At 48.2% G+C, this 16559-nt stretch overlaps 1 protein-coding gene across 6 annotated transcripts in view; it reads left to right on the top strand.

Moving 5' to 3' along the window:
- The window catches only part of cald1a (caldesmon 1a), a 51834-nt gene that overhangs the window by 7946 nt on the left and 27329 nt on the right, over positions 1 to 16559 (top strand). The gene's annotated exons all lie outside the window — the stretch shown is intronic.

Genomic DNA, 16559 nt, shown 5'->3' with positions numbered 1-16559 from the left:
ATCCGGACTAATGGCTCCTTCTCCTCTGATTAATGATGACAAGCGCCACACAGAGGAGTGCACGCCGAGGAGAAAAAGCATCAAAATGATTTCCCATCACGATCGGATACGTAAAGTTTCAGTACCGAACCTGCCCGGTGAAGGTTTGAGGACAGAACTCCCACTGCTCCACCGTCAACCCCCCCCCCCCAAAAAACTCAACTGTGTGTGGGAGTTTCCTTTTGCTTTCGGGGGGATTCTCTCCTGCTCTCCCACACACCTTTTCATTTTTCATGCTTGCAAAAGCTTATTTTTTGATTATGAAATAGCCAATGATGTAACATTCTGGTTTTTAGTAGTCCAAAAATGCATCATACAGGGCTGATGACATGGGGTCTGTTCCGTTTTTGCTTTATGTAGGTCACATTACCCAAAACTGAACAGCCCATCAACCCTGTATGTATGTATTTTTGCACCAGTATATTTTGCTTGATTCATAGTTGTTTGATAATGCGACGTTACAGTCATTTTGCAGTGTGGTAACTTGCAGTGAAACTTTCAGGATAGAGTATTTAACCTTGACAAAAAATATTGATGGTAAAAAAAAAAGGAGTTGATGATTCTTGAGGGTATTTCTGTGGATTGTTTCCAATATCACGTTACAGCAGTAGTGGGGAGCGGTTGCAGCAGGATGGTTTGCCCACTTTTGGCTAAACCTGACCGAATGAGAAACAAAACACCCAGACGCTGCCTCCCTCTGGAACAATAGGTTTTTGTTATCAAAAAAGTCTGTCTTCCGCGAATGATCCAGTCTGGCTTGTGTTCCTGCTGGGTTTTACTTTTTTCTCTCTCTCTCTCGCTCCCTGTGCGCTTAAGTCAAGCTGCGTGGTGCCACTCATGTCTGTGACAGCCACCTGGGAGACCACCTTGGAAAATAGGCCCCTATTAGTTCAGGTTAGACTTAATGACCAGTAATGGTACACCGGCCAAGCCAAACTGTGCACAAGGGCTCCGGGCAGGCCGAAATGAAATACCAGTCACTCAAGCTCCAAACATAAACACAAGATGGGCGGGCGGACGGGCGGGTTGCTTGGTTGGAGGTGGAGGGTATGTCGTAGGTGCATGTCTCTGTTCTGCCATGTCTCGACGTATTCCAGACTGGAGTTGGCCCACATGGTGCGGATCGTTTCCAAGTGCTATGGATATGGATGAACCCCTGCGGACAGATTAGTGCTAAGGGGGTAAAACTGTAGGTTTTGATTTATTTCCATTTAGCTGCACAGCTTTGTAAACCAAATCTGATTTCCAGTTTTCGCCACCAGCGGAAAAAAAGGGGGGACGAATTGGTGAATGGGGGCGTTGGGGTTTGTCTTCGAGCAACTTTCACAATGCAACCGAAGAACCCTCCTTGGAGCACTGCTCAATTATTTACAATTTCATGGCTGTCAGAGATACGTGTTATTCTAAGAAAATTGGGAATTAGCAAAGGCTAAGTACCCCACATTTATTAACCTCTTAAAGCAGAATTTTATCCTCAATTTGCTGGTAAATGCCACATCACACTAATGGCATCCGCTCACGATTGCATCTTCTACGGTCTGCGGTCCGGTATTAGCGCGAGGATTAAAAAGCGAGTCACATCCCATCTCCCCCTCCTCCGCCCAGCTATTTAAGAATGCAACGAGGAGCGTCGCTCAGCCGCTGCATGAAATTTACTTTTCAACTCCCAGCGAGGTGGGTCGCTTGGTTGCTCGTGGGGCGGCGGTCAGGTCGGTCTGCGAGACGGGGGACGTAATCCTCCGTGAAAGAGACGGAGACGATGGAGGAGCGTGAGCTTTGTTATGTCTCGTGATGCTCCAGGGTTTGCTGGAATTTCTGGCAGAGGGGTCCACGGTGGCGCAACCGCAGAGGCAGCGGAAAAGAATAGACAAATGGCGCGCACTCGCGCCCTCCTGAATGGAGTCGAACATTGAGTTCTGAAAGTCCTGCGGAACCTCGAGCCACCAGTGGAGCCAAGAGAAACACAACCTCCTGTGTACTTGCGGATTAAAGACGCCTGAGTGGGTCCTTCACCTCGAGAGTGGACACTAGACGTGTGCTTGTGTCCAAGCGGGCTGTCTTCCCCCGTAATAAGAACAGCAGCCGAGGTCCTGAGTTCCGAATAGTGCAAAAGGATTGGTAGTTGCAAGAGGAGTCAAGTATTGTCGCCTTCCCAAAAAAATGCCAGTCTTTTGGGAGATTTAATCTTTTGATTTAAGGTCCGCAAATTTTTCCCGTGCCCCGTACTGACACTCTGGACACCGATTAGAACTCCTACTTTATGCTCAGCTGGTTTTATTTTTCCTTTTTTTTACTCTTTTTTGGCAAGCTCCATGCAGCATTTCTTGCAATTCCAGTATTCACAGCGTTCTACAACAATTCACACCTCTGACAATTTCAGCTCAGAAAAAAGCCAAAAACTGTCAACAGCTCCATTGCGTTTAGCTTGGCAGAGCTGATCGATTTCACCTGAGAAGAGAAGGACGAACCCTGCAAGGGAGTTTCTCCTCACACGGTGTAAAGGTTTTATGCTAGTTACTTCACTTTGACGTCCCATTTAATTTCACATCTGTCCTGCACCAGGTATGATGTCAGAGTGAAATCACCCAAAAGCTGAAAGGCAGACTCTTGGCTACTGTAGCTTTGCACATACAAGTGCAAATGTGCTAATACTTTTGTCAAATTAGGGCACAACATTTGCTTACATTCAGTAACTGTCCACTTCATAAATCTCATGGGAGTTCTTTAATGGCAAAATTCACCCTTTTAACCGTGCGGCTTGGATATTATCTTGTCACGGCCACTGTCATGGCAACTCAAGGCCCATTTATCAAATCTCCAGCGAGCGTAAAAGTGTGAGGAGAACGTCTTTTGTTTTGCACGTTCGGAGTCCCGCAGCATTTCCACCATGAAATAGCCTGTCCCCGCAGAGAGCTTGTCAGGGCCGCCCGAATTCCTAGAGGGTGGGAGCGAGAGGATTAAAATGAAACATCCTTGCCATTGTGTCTGCATGCGTGCGTGCGTGTGTGTGTGCGTGTGTGTGTGGGGGGGCCTCCCGTTATAGCTCCCATTCCCCAACCGATGTCCACCGAGCGTCTTTCTTGGAAGAACTGTCACATTTCCAAAGGCGAGATTGAACCGTCAAAGGGCGACGCTGCGACTCCCGACTCCCCGACATGCGAGCGTGAGGAATCGAGACTCTCGGCCGGGTCATCTTGCTCGCGTTTGCCACCCACTCACGAACCACTCGCTTTTTAATCTCCTCCTATCTCTCCCCTTGGAATGCAGGCCCTTATTTTTTGAAAAACACCTTGTCATGTCATACCCTTGAAAAGAAAAAGGGAAAAAAAGAAAACATTCGAGAGTTGCACCCCATTTATAAAAAAAAAAAAAGAAAACGGGAAGAAACTGAAGGTGGGTGACATTTTGTACAAGTTGTCTAGCTTTTTAAAGTTTGAGTTTGAGTCTGCGAGTGCAAAGCAAAACAAAGAAAAAGCTAATGTGTATGCGGAGCTTTGCGACTGACTGAGCTGCCATGCCTTCAACAGGCTCTCAGTGTGTTCACCCATTGCATCACGCTTCTATGCCTCACTCTAACCTCATGTATGTGTCCATGTAAGGCATAATAGGAAGAAGTCCTCTCTCTCTCTCTCTCCCTCTCTCCCTCTCTTTCTCTCTCTACTCCCTCCCTCTCTCTCTCAGGAGTGGTTGACTTGACCACATAAATCGCGCCACCGTTTATGCTGTCCGTTTATTTTTTTTTCACCCTACCGCGGCTACGTTGGTGACACACTCGCTTCTCGCCGCCAGTGTGTCACAAATGCTCGGCAGAGCTGTTTCATTCCCCCATCCTACCCCACCCTCCCAACCTTCCCGGAAAAACGCATCAGCTCTCGGGGGCTTTATGAGCCGTACTCTTCGATATCCCGCCGTGGATCATGCTAATCACGCGTCGTTTTGTCGCGTCGAAGCGTCGTCGCTCATCCCAGTGCGGATTACACTTATTAAAAAGTACATGTTCGGAATCTCACCTGAGGGCTTTGCAGGTGCACACAAACACACACAGGGACATACGTACACACAGCCTCTTTGCCTTGATGTACGCTGTGATCTTTCAGTTTCGGCTGATAAGAGCTGAACGTTTCTCAAAAGGGTAGACAAGGAGGGGGAAAAAAAAAATCAAGGTTTTTAAGCACAGCAGAGGTCGTCTCTGTTCTGGCCCCCGTCCTGTTTAATCCCTTTTCGGTTCGATTGCACTTTATTGCCATCGGCCGGCGGAAGGCTCGGCGGTAGCGGCGCTCCCCAACTAAAACCGGCAATATATCAGTGCCGCGATTCCAGCAGTCTCCCTCCGGTCGGCTCACTAGAGGCAGATTAATGTCCTGTTGAGGAGACACAGACTCCTGCCGGAGACTCATTTACTCTGACAGAAGGCAGGTGTCAAGACGGGCCGTCCGGAAGCGGCGAGAAAAAGCTGTTTTTTTCTTCTTCTTCCTCCTCCTCCCCTCTGAAAATGGACAGAGGAGAGAGTGATGAGCCTGGAGATTCACGGCCGCGTCGCGTGTCCTTGTGCCGGTCCGGAGAATCCGCTCGTCGGCGATAATGACCGCAAATTCAATTACCAGTGGAAAAGGTTTCCATTAAATAACCTGATAAGATGTTCTTAGGTGCGATGACATCATCGCCGCCAACCTCAGCCCCTCCTCCTCCCTTCGATCGCGTCTGCGAGCCATTATTTATTTACGGTTCTGCTTAATTGACTTAAAGGACGCCGCAGTTCGGCGTCAGGTGCCGAGGAAGTTGATTATTTTGTCGCCGCGCATTAATCATTGCTAGTTTGTTATGGCAGCGCTACCATGTGGAAGAATTTGAATGTGTTTAGCCATTAGTCCTGGTTTATTTGGCTCTATTAGAGTTCAGTTTAGCAGTCTTGGCCTCCTTTTATAACGGGCTGTGCTCCGGCATCGACTCGGGGGCCCTGAGTGGCAGACCAAGGCCCCGACAGTTCATTCCTCACGGAATTAGAAAACACTTTAATGTGGACATGTCTCGTCCAGGGCTGCGTATTTATCAAGATTATTTGACAGTCCTGCTCCAGAATATTTGATGTTGTCTTTTTTCTTCTCTCTCTTCCCCCCTCCCACAAGGTTCTTACATAAGAGGACTGCAGCAATAAAAGATAAAACCACAAGGATTCTTCGTAAATAGGATTAGAAAGAGAATAGCTCATTTGTTTTCATTTGGCTCCCGCATTTTGCCAACACGGCAGCCTAGAAAGATGAAAATATCATCCTGGGTGTTAATGGAACTCAATCTCTTTACCACCATTAGGAGTAAAAGTAAAACCAGCCGGGGGATGAAGCTGCACGCTCGCGCTTCTGCGCTAATTAGCTTTAGCGAAGGCAGTCTGAAGGTGCAGTTGATATTTTAATGTTGTATGGAAAAGAAATCTATCGAGCAAGTTTGAGTTTCCTTCCGCGAGGCTGACCACTTCCTAACTTTAACTCTAACTGCTAAGCTAAACCCCTGATAAGCTCGCTTTAATGATCGCGTCAGCTTTGCTCTGTTTTGCAAGTCTTGGGCTTTTTTTCAAAATCCATAGCAGCTGTGAAACAAATACTTAAGTGCGGAGACGAGGTGGACCCCATCTGTGCCTCTGTCAGCTGCACAAATAAGACAAAATACCATGTATTCTTTCCGGCAAAAGAGAGATAGAGCGATGGATTTTGTTCAGTGGCACGAGTCACACAACCCCTGTGCTGATTCAGGCACTTTTTCTTTGGTGAGCCCCGGCCAGTCTCTGCTCCCATTTAATTTGACAAGTTTCTGTGAAAAAAAAAAGAAAATAAGTACAAGCAAATAGACGGCGTAGCAGTGCAGCGCAGAATGTCACTACACATATAGCAGCGGGGCCAGATAAATAAACTGCTTCCAACTCCAGCGGCGGACTGAGGCGGCTGCCCTTCTTTTTTTTTTTCACCGAGAGGAATGTTCCCATCCGGGGGGGATTCGGGGGGGGGGGCTCCGATTCGCAGGCACATGGCTCATGTGCGAAACTGAAGGAAGCTTTTGTGTGTTTTTGAAAAAAAAGAAAATGAAACGTCAGCGTCGTGAAGAAGAGGGTTTTTTTCATTTTTTCGACAAGCCTCCCCGTTCGCGACTTGCTGAGTCGAGACGTCACGGCTCCGACGCTTTGCCATCGGGATCGTGCTGTTTCTTCCAGGGGGAGCCGACGCTCCGGCCACTGTGTTGCTGAGCGCCAGGGCTGTATCTCGCTGTGCACACAGCGTGCAAGAAAGCCCCCCCCCCCCCCCACCCCTTCACCCTCCTCCTGTCCTCTATCCCTCCCCTCCCCTTTCTCTTTTTCCCTTTTTTCCCAGTTTGGTTACGGGAAAAGGCAGCATTTTTTCCTTCCATATTTGGTCATAGGGAGCAGAGCCAGTAAGCAGTAGCCTTTTGATGCTGTACAAACATCCCTATTTTGTGTGGGATATGTACTTTTTGGAATGCCTTTCTCTCTCTCTCTCTCTCTCTCTCTCTCTCTCTCTCTCTCTCTCTCTCGCTCTCTCTCTCTCTTCCCCCTTCTGCAATCCTGCCTGATTGTGGGTGCTACAGCTGAAAGTGGAGCCTTTGAAAAGAGGGAGGACGTAAACCTTTCCTAAAAGTTCAACCGGAGGGAATTTTTCTGTCTTTTGATGTCCTCTCACAAAGAGGACGTCTTTTTTTCCCCTCTCATCCAACTACTAATACGAATGGCCCACTTAAAACCAATCAGACAGCGTTTAATTCCTTCCTTTTTTCCACTGCGGCCGCCTGCTTGCGTCGACTCCAGGGTTGCCAGTTCTTTCCCTTGAGGGCGACTGTCAGCCCACAAATAAGAATGCTGGCGCGCAAGTGAGATTTGGGAAATCTGCTCAGGCATCGCACTTTTCGAAAAGTCCCTGAGTTGATGGCGCGGTGTTGTCGTACACATGTAACATCAGTTCACACGTTCAAGTGGGTTTCATAAGACATCCAGAACCGACGTGTCTCAAGTTATGCTGAGCACACCCAAATTTGCATCCAGGCGTGGGAGTGTTTGACGGATGACACCCTGCTTAAAGTTTAGCGATCTGCCTGATGGCTGAATATAAATGACAATGATAGTAAAAGCAGAGTTCCGTTGCTTGAAAATGCATGTGGGTATAAAGGAAGGAAAAGAAATTATCTGTATTATCAGTGGAAGATGCAAATAATCAAATCAGGAAGAGTATCTTAAAAGGGTAATTAAGGCTTCTGGGATTTTGAATTTTGTTGTTTCCGTTGCCGCTATTCCAGCTTTCGACCAAACGTCACTCAGGGCGATACTGTCGGATCAGATCAGTCCCGCGACAGAGGCGTGGCTAAGACGGGGGAGACGCGACCCCTTCATTGGTTGATTTCCTGGGCCGACGCTTCGACTCGTGCTCGAGGTATTTCATTGAGGTTTTCTTTGGCCGCGCGTCTGCGTGAACAGATAACCTCAACCAGTCTGTCTCAGTGTGTGTACGTGCGTGCATGTGTGTGTGTGTGTGTGTGTGTGTGTGTGTGTGTGTGTGTGTGTGTGTGTGTGTGTGTGTGATTCACAGTACACAAAGAGGTGTTGCAGAATGTGAACCATTGTCTGGGAATGCGGCAGTCTCCTTCCTTCAGCGTATGGAAACTAAACATCTTTCTGAAACAGAAAAAGTCCAATCCCCTCACCCCTCCCCAAACACACACACACACACACACACACACACACACATTTTTAAAGGTTTTTCTTCCATGTGCGAACAAAGGAGGAGATTGCTGTGTGGTTATAGGGGTGTATTGCATCTGATCATCAGGTGTTCAAAAACTCTGGCCGGTTCCTTCAGCGTGTTTCGCTTCCCCTAGAGCTTCAGCTCCTTCAGGTTGGTGCAAGGAACCCCCCCCCCCACCCCCCCCACCCAACACACACACACACACACACACACACACACTATCCCTAAACCGCATTGGCAAAAATTAGCGTCAGAGGATACAGAGTGCGTAGCGGAAAGCAGATGGTATTGAGATTGAGACGAGGGTCTCGAGCAGTTGGCTCCCTCAGACGGGATCGCAGCAGAAGGCCTCCGCCGGCTCAGACAGCAGAAATTTTTTTCTCTTCTTCGTGGTTCAAATTATTCACACTGTGGAACACAGATGCTGAATCTTGGCCCCTCCGATACGGGCTGATCTGATGAAATTAAACACAAGCTCGTAGCTTCGTTTGGAGCCAGGCAAAACCTGTCTCCTCACGTTGTAGCCGAGCAGACAGTCGGCAGCTGTCGGCTGAGGCAAAGCGCCGTCCCGGCTCCAAAAGATGTCACAGAGGAAGGTTCTATTGGTGGCTGGTTGAAAAAAACCATAACAAAAAAAAGGTGAAATGATTTCACTTTGATTCCAGTTGGAAACCACATGATGACTGGATTTTCCACCCTTTCCATCCTGGGTTCTGTTAAATCCCATTGTAAAGTCGAACACTGGGATGAAATCCAGTCCTGTTGCCCTCAACTGGCAAAAATTTGTGTCCGTTTAGGTGTGGAAAAAGTGTGAGAAACAGTTACACCAAGTAAGACAAGTGCCCAAAAAAGGTGAAAATAAATATGCTCTCTTGCAAAGCAGCATGGGTAACCAAAACTTTTCATGTCAATAGCAATAATAAAACAGATTAAAAACAAAACAAACAAAAAACTCAATTACCATTACACAACAAAGTCCATTATGGAGCAGTCGTCCAATTTGGCTGAGTCGATATTGTGTCGCACAGTAATTGCGATGGCAAAATAAGTCTGTCTAATTAAAAAAAAAAAAAAGGGCTGGGGGTTGCCGCAGTCATATTAACCCAAAGAAATTGTATTTGCAAACATGACAGTAGACTCGTTTTACTGTTCGTTTAAGCCTGTGGGAACTCAGATCCATAAACCATAAAAGCAATGTTCAAATTTTTACTCAGTCAAAAGTGGAAATGCAACCATGTAGGTTCCTGTGACTGTCTTCATATTGAGTCATAACACTCATCTTGACTATTACGCTTTTACTGGTTGTCATGTCTTTGCAAAAATGACCCCTCATTTTGCAACAAAGATCAAGCCGGGAGCAGTCCCCTGTTAAATGAGATACTGGCTGTGTGGCGAGATCATTTCCTGGTCTGAATGCGAGCCCCTGCGCTATTTAAACCGCCGCTAGCCTGAATGATTGACAGCAGCGCAGCACGTGTCAATCAATATGAGACGCGCCTCCGCCACGCAGTCTTGGGACTGAGAGAAGGTTTAAACGACAGATTAGGTCGTTTTGGAAAAAGGATGCTTGAAAAGTTATGGATGTTTACTCCCACTGAAACATTTTAAGAGACAACTCAACTTTTATATTGCACATTTGTTTTTATTTATTTATTTTTTCTGTGTTAAGCCGAGTTGCCAGAGGTGTTAAAATAACTGTGACTTTTTCCCACCAGAGTTTGCAGCTCCGAGTCTTTGTGACTCTCGGAGCCTCGAGCTGCTTTAAACAGTCAAACCTCTGGTTCCGGATATAAAAAACAAAAACAAACAGCGAGTTTGCAGTTGGAATTAAAAAAGGTGTCTGACTCGAATAGAATCGTTGCCATTCTGTGTGTACGCTACTACGACTGTTAGTTGTAGTTGACACAAGATGCGTTTTCAGAGTTCAGATAAAGACCCAGAGAGCAAAGGCGGAAAGAAAACAACAACCCCCCTCCGCATTGTGTGCATGTGGTGAGTCTATGAATACGCATCCGCAGCCGCTCGGAATTCTGGGACCGCTTGACACGCTCAGACCGCCAGCGTCCCGAACATGCGAGAGCAAACGCCAGGCGAGACGGGACGGGAAGCAAAAACCACAAGTCCGGCCGCTCCGACAAAACATCGCACTGTAGATGTTAATGGATATCGCATATGTACACACACTCGGCCGTACCGTAAACACGCACGGCCCGGCGGCCTCCCGTCTCCTCGCTAAGTGTATGCTTATACAGTAGTTAGAGCGTGAGCTCGCACACATTCGAAGGCGCACACGTGCGATCGCTCATGCGGCCGCGCACTTCCTCCGCACATCTGCAGACACTTTCTGCTCGCATGTTCGCGGGGAGACACGCACGGCGCGCACATTTGCAAATGTAATTCGCCCCGGCCTGCCGAGCGCTGTTTATCCCCCGAATGCGTACGGAAGAAAACTCGCGCACAGGCGGAACATATTTGAGACGCCCCTCAGACATCCTCCCCACCTCTGAGAAAAAAATCCCAAGGTTCTCCCAACTCAGACCGTCCCCAGAGCCTCCAAACAGCTGTTCGGTCTGCGTTAGCTACGGGCTAACGTCACTCTGTCTTCCTGTTTTCTCTTCGTCACGACTGAACCATACAAGAGTTTCTTTATCGTGATTGGAATAGTAATGGAAAGGTGAATATGTAAGTTGTTGCTGTTTTCGTGCGAGTATTCTTCTCCTTTTCCGTTAGCATTCAGAGGGATTAGCAATGCCCTCCTACGTTCTCAAGCACAGTGAGTATGTACTCAAACTAGTCTGCTGGTCAGTTTTAGATCACAAATGCACTCTGGGCCAATGTAGGTGTATTTATTCTGTGATGATTTTGTTTTTTCTAAGGGCGTATTCACACCTGCCCTGTTTGTTTCGGACTACACCCAAAAAGTTCCTGGTGCGGACCTTTTGGGCTGGTGTGAATACAAACCAGCGAACTCTGGTGCGGAGCAAGCAGCCGGTCCAAGACCTCGCCGGAGAGGTGGTCTCGGTTCGCTTCCAAACGAACCATGGTGCGGTTCGGTTGATGTGTGAAAGCGACCGCACTGTGGTTCGAACCAGTTCTGAAATCACACACCTTTTCTTACACGTAACAGGCTTCCGTAGCCACAGGCATTATGGGAAATATTGGTTTGGTTAGCATAGTAGAAAGTTTAGTAGTACGTCGTCGGAGCGTCAGGCTAACTTGAGTCATGGTTCAACGCGGAGCAATGAGGAGACGGTTCTTGCAAAACGTCATCGATGTTGCAAAATTGTAAACATCTCCTCATAAAATCAACGTTGCATCGAAAGCCTCTGATGCTTAAAATGTCCTGCAAAACGCTCGTAACTGTATGAAAAAAATCATTATGCAGCACAACGATGATTGTTTACTTTCCGTATTTTACCGTGTTACCCCGCCCCAGACCGTTTTTCTCCAATGATTGAACAATCTTTGCACACATGTGGGTTTGTTGTCAAATCCTGGGACTCTTGAGAAAATTGAAAAGGAGCCGCACCAAACCTAAAAAGATGCATTGTATTTTAGTCCGGACCAAAGAAAGCGACCTAAAGGACTTTCCTGGTGTGAATAGGTCCTAAGTTAGCATCTCTTCTTGCCAAGGCCCTGGTTTGTTGGGCTTCAATACAGAAGCGCATGCTATGACCGCAAAACATGCGTGTTCAACGTAGCAATAGCAATCCAGGCTGGGGTGGGGTAGAAAAAAACAGGCCAGCCGTATGTGCTGAATAACAGTTGACCTGAGAATAAATGATCAAAAACTTGCAAAATAAGTAATTTAGTACAACATAAATTAGCATATCAGTAGATATTAAGTTTCCAAAATCTCCCCCCCCCCCAAAAAAAAACTGAACACATATGAGATTTGAGCCCAAGTGGTTAAATCACTGAAATACGTGATGAAGATCATATTCATGCAGTGTTATTGTTTTTATGACGAGGAGTGGATGGTGTGGGTGCTCACAGTCCCACCCTGAGCTCCATCTCTGTCCTTGCTACAGCTGACTTTCCTTCCACCAGCTCAACCATCCCGTCAGCTGTACACTCTTTTCACACACCTGCCTAAAGCTCCTTGTAGCGCCTCCCACAGCTCAGTTCGATTTGTGCAAACGTGCCGTTGCGCAAAGCGTGAACGGGCGGCACAGTGGATATAATTCACAGTCGTTCTGCCAGGTTCCCTGCGATTACGCCTGTTGAGCGTGTTGACATTGCGACGGCGATAAATTTCCAAGCCCTAATACCGAGTGCCGCCGTGTTAGCATTGTTAGCGATTTAGGGGCTGCGATCCGAGAGCCCCGCGTTGGTTGGTTTTCTGTGTCTCCCTGGATTTATATCCCATATAATGGGACGTGAAATGTGTCCCATTTTCCGTGGAAACTGGAGTTCCACGTCGTGCTCCTCCACGGCACGTAATGGAAAGCTAAAATAGATGTTCCCAGCCCGGCCGTAATCGAAAAGTAAAACACGGGTCCCCACGACAAATTGTCAGAGGGCTTCTCTGTTCCTCGCTGCCACTCGGCTGTCAGGGTCCAGATTAGGGCTGACGCAAAAGTTGAAAAGACAAACTTGGGATCCTGGGAACATAAATGGGGTTTTGCTTATACAACAGTGCAAAACTATCAGGTTTTTCGTAGGAGTATTATTTAAAGCAGTATGATTTAAAAAATAAATAAATAAATAAAAAGTCTGTATCTCGGTGTCTGAAAAACTTTGACTAATTGCCCTTTTAGTGGACAGAGGCTGCGGTTTCGTGGCTGCATTTTTGTCGTTAAAAAAAAAAGAAAAAAGACATGATTCTCATGTGTCAAGATGTCTGGCAGACTTCTGACAGGATTTGACGGCAGGCAGTCCTGCTGTCACAATAAAAGCCTTTTTCAATTTGTTGGAAAATTCGCAGCCAGTTGTAATTTCAGCCTCCTTCAGCCTTTTGACTGGGAGCCCGGCAGCGCTTTTAAAGGGACTGGAGTGGATGTCAAAAACGCCATCCTCCGTTTCCTTTTCTGAGCAGCCTCCCCCCGCCAGAACGTAATCCATAAAATATCCTAACGCCTTTTGACATTTATTTCCAGGCGACGGCCACATGACGGCAGCTTGATGTGTATATCTTGTTTTGGCGTAGCCTCCAAGCTAGCCTCGTCTAGCTGCGCTTTCGGAAAACTGATTCCCGTCGCTCGTCTGCTCGCCGGTGGCTTTTCTTTTTTTTTTAACCCACTGATGCAAAGACCAGAGAGGCTCTTGCGTCGCTCTCACATTTCAGATCGTTGGAATGCGTCCTCCACCTGAACACCTGCATCGCCGAGACTCCTCCCCCCTGCTATCGTCATCATCTCTCTTCCTACGCGGGCTGAGAGGAAAGCGGCAGATGCGGCGACGCAGACAGAGTCTGGCTGCTTGCACTCGGCTGCCAGCGCCGCAAAAGGCCCCGGTTACGAGGCACGGCTCCTTTTTTTATAGGAAGACATTTGTGGTAAATCAACACTGTTTATGGTGCCACGCTGGGGTGGCTCCGACTCCAGCTTTTGGAGGAGATGGAAACTGAAGGTTTTTCCAAGGCCGGTTCCATGTTTCTAATTTGTGCTTTTTTTTGTTGGAAACCGAATCCGAGGTGGAAACAAACGGGCCTCCACGGAACCCACTCTTAATGCTAATTAGTCCGTGTAAGCATCTTCGGATGCTTAAAAACGAGACGCCGCTGTAATTGTGTTAGTGCCAACGATGTTAGCGCCGGGCAACAGTGCTTGGAACTGGGCTTTGCGCTTTGAGCGGCAACTTAATCCAGACAAATTGACGTCTTTATGATAGAAGTGTGTCTTTTTTCCACAATAAAGCATCCAAGTCACCGTATGAGACTTGAGTGACTTCTACCCTTCCACCTGTAGTAGTTTGAGGTTCGTTTCTTTACTTGCTAGCCGTGCAGGCTAACAAGTAAACACACCCTCACTACCACCCTTGCTTCATTTCCTGACTGGCCTGCGAATGAGTAATTTGGAGGCTCTCTCAAGTCCCCTCCGCAAAAAAATCAGGGGTTGCATGGGAGCATTCCTCGCATAGCTTCATACCCATAACCTGGAGATGGATGTGTTTGCCATGCGGGGGATTGTTGCGCGAGTATCTCGGTAATAAATCTGGCCGAACGGCTGCAGCCTTCCGTTTTTAGTTTATTTATTTTTTATTTATTCTTTTCGCAGAAGCCAAAAACATTTCACCGAAATCCAAAAGTAGATACGCTTGCAAGCCCCGTACTTATTCCCCCGACCTCACTCACGGCCGGCCGCGCTCCACTGGGCCGACGCGGGGGCCCATTGTTTTGGTGCTTTCAGCTGTGCGAGGGGATGGGTGCATTATAAGGCTGGTATAATCCCCGTGGCTGTCAGGATAATATCAACTTGGCTTTTAAGGCTTTTTTTTTCTTGGCTTTTTTTATTTTTTTGCTTTTAAAAGGCTCGCGCTCGGTCACCGGGTTCTGTGCCAGGGCCTGGCAGTCTCGACAGGTAGTAATTTGACTGGTAAATGTGTCATTATAGCCATTGTAGAAGGTCGGCGCAGACGGAGTGAACAAAAAAAAGGAGAGGAGAGGAGAGAAAGGAGAAAGACAGAGGAAAAAGGAAGGGCGGGATGGTTCCCGAGATAAAATGGTGGAATTAACGGTCAGAGGCATAAAAAAAGGAGGATGAAGGGGCTTTTACAGCGGAAAAGCAGGGGTGGGTGGAACTCGTAAAAAGAGGAAGAAGAAGAAGAAGAAGAAGAAGAAGAAGAAGAAGAAGAAAGTCTGAATATGTCACAAACTCCTGACTCCAGGTTCGCTCGTCCTCACGGAATGCCGGTCCACCTCCGCGAGCCTCTGCAGCCTGCGTGTGGGTGGCCCTGTCAGCGATATACACAACAGTCGCACAACTTTCTGTGTCATACACACCCAGGGCCCTTCTTGTTTTTCTCTTTTTTTTTCTTTTCTCTCTGCAAGCCACAGGCACAGTCAGTCAGCTGCCTGCTGGCTGCTATTGCTGCTGCTGCTGCTGCTGCTGCTCTCGTGCGGCGGAAGGTGCGTTTATTACCGCCTGCGTTTTAGCTCGGACAGTGGGGGGGGGGGTTAAAAAAAAAGAAAGACAGGAAAGAAGGAGGACAAAAAAAAACCTCGATCTCGATCTCGGTGATTCATGGCGGGATCCTGAGTGCAAAGAGCCAATCCGTGATCATTAAGTTGACAAAGCTTATTCCGGTGACGTGCTGGCGGATGATGTATGTCTCATTTTAATTCCGCACCGAGCACCAGAAGAAAACCACCGTCTTGCCGGCTGCATAAATCATCCCACTATAGCTCCGACTGTATGCCGCTCGCTCGCCCGCCGACCGCGCTTGCGTTACTAATAACTTTGTCTCCCTCGGCGTCGCCGCTCGGAGGAAGTATGTGATTAGGCTGGTGATGTTTGGAGGCCTTGTCACTTTTAGTTATTGCCCGCGTTTCGTCTTAATTACGGTCGCATGAGTAGGATTACGTCTGCATACCGGTTTTGCCCCCCTCCCTATTCTCCCCAACTTGTTTTTTTTCCTCCCTTGTTTCATAAATGACACCGAGCCCGCATCTGGACGAGGAGATCCAGGTTGTTGTTTTTTTCTTGCTGCGTTTTGAAAAAAATCCTTCACCTCCTCCTCCGAGTCTTCGGCAAGCACCAGCGGGACGAGGCTGTGTTTGCGAGGAGGGGAGCCGGGCTGTTCGGATCAGACTTTTCTTTTGCAGAAAGAAAAGTCAGAAAAAAAACATGTTCACCCGCTCGCGTATGCAATATTTTGCATACTACAAAAAAAAAAATAAATAAATAAATGAATAAAAAAGGAAAACCCAAACGAGCTCAGAGCGGAGAGTGGCCCGAGCGTTGACGTGAAGGTAAACAGGGAAGCAGGAAGAAGGTGGGGGAGGTGGGGGAGGTGGGGGCTCAGCAGAGGAAAAGGGGGAGGATCCTGGGAGGGAGGGAGGGAGAGTGGAGGGGAAGTCTGAGGGGGAAAAGGGGGGGCGCGGAAGGGAGGTCACAGAGGGATGAGGGGGAGGGGCCAGGAGCGGAGAGCGAGAGAGAGAGAGAGAGAGAGAGGGGAAGGTGAATTGTGCAGGACTGTGGGAAAGGCTCTGAGCAGAGCAGTGAAGGGGGGGGGGCGGACTCCAGGTACGGCGGCCGCACCTCCTCTCCTCTTTGTACCTCTGCTGCCACTTTTTGTGTTGTGCTGCTGCTGCTGCTCCCCAGTGAGTCTTTTCCCTGGGGGGGGGGGGGGGGCTGGCTAACGGATGTACACCGGGAAGCTTCGGCGGAGACTCCTGGGTGGTCTCGGTGCGACGCACAGCCGCTCACGTAAACTTCTGCCCCCCACCCCTCCATTCCTCCATCCATCCAACCCTCCATCCATCCATCCATCCATCCACCCTCGCTTGTCTTGTTTCGTTTGGAAGGAAAAGATGAGAGTTGAAATGACTTCTCGTCGTTGCTGCTCAACGCATTTCTGTAATTCGAGGCGCAGAGCGAGAGCTAACACTGATGGCAAAGGAAGGAAGAACCCCTCCCACCCCCCTCCCTTCCCCCCCCAAAAAAAAAGAAATTGAAGGAGGTCATCCGCTCTCCGAACATCACGTCAACATCCGCTCACCTCGTAGGTGCGGAAATGAAAGGCTTTGTCGGACTGCTGACCCGGCGGTTGTGTCATTCATTGTTTGTCGGCGTTTCCTTCCTGAGAATCGAGTCGCCCTTAACAATGTCACGCCTT

This window comes from Nelusetta ayraudi, unplaced genomic scaffold (assembly GCF_046127955.1).
Source record: "Nelusetta ayraudi isolate G7.1 ecotype Tasmania unplaced genomic scaffold, CSIRO-AGI_Nayr_v1 ptg000135l, whole genome shotgun sequence".
Lineage (NCBI taxonomy): Eukaryota > Metazoa > Chordata > Actinopteri > Tetraodontiformes > Monacanthidae > Nelusetta > Nelusetta ayraudi.
Note: the sequence above shows the minus strand (reverse complement) of the source record. Positions and strands in the feature narration are given on the sequence as shown.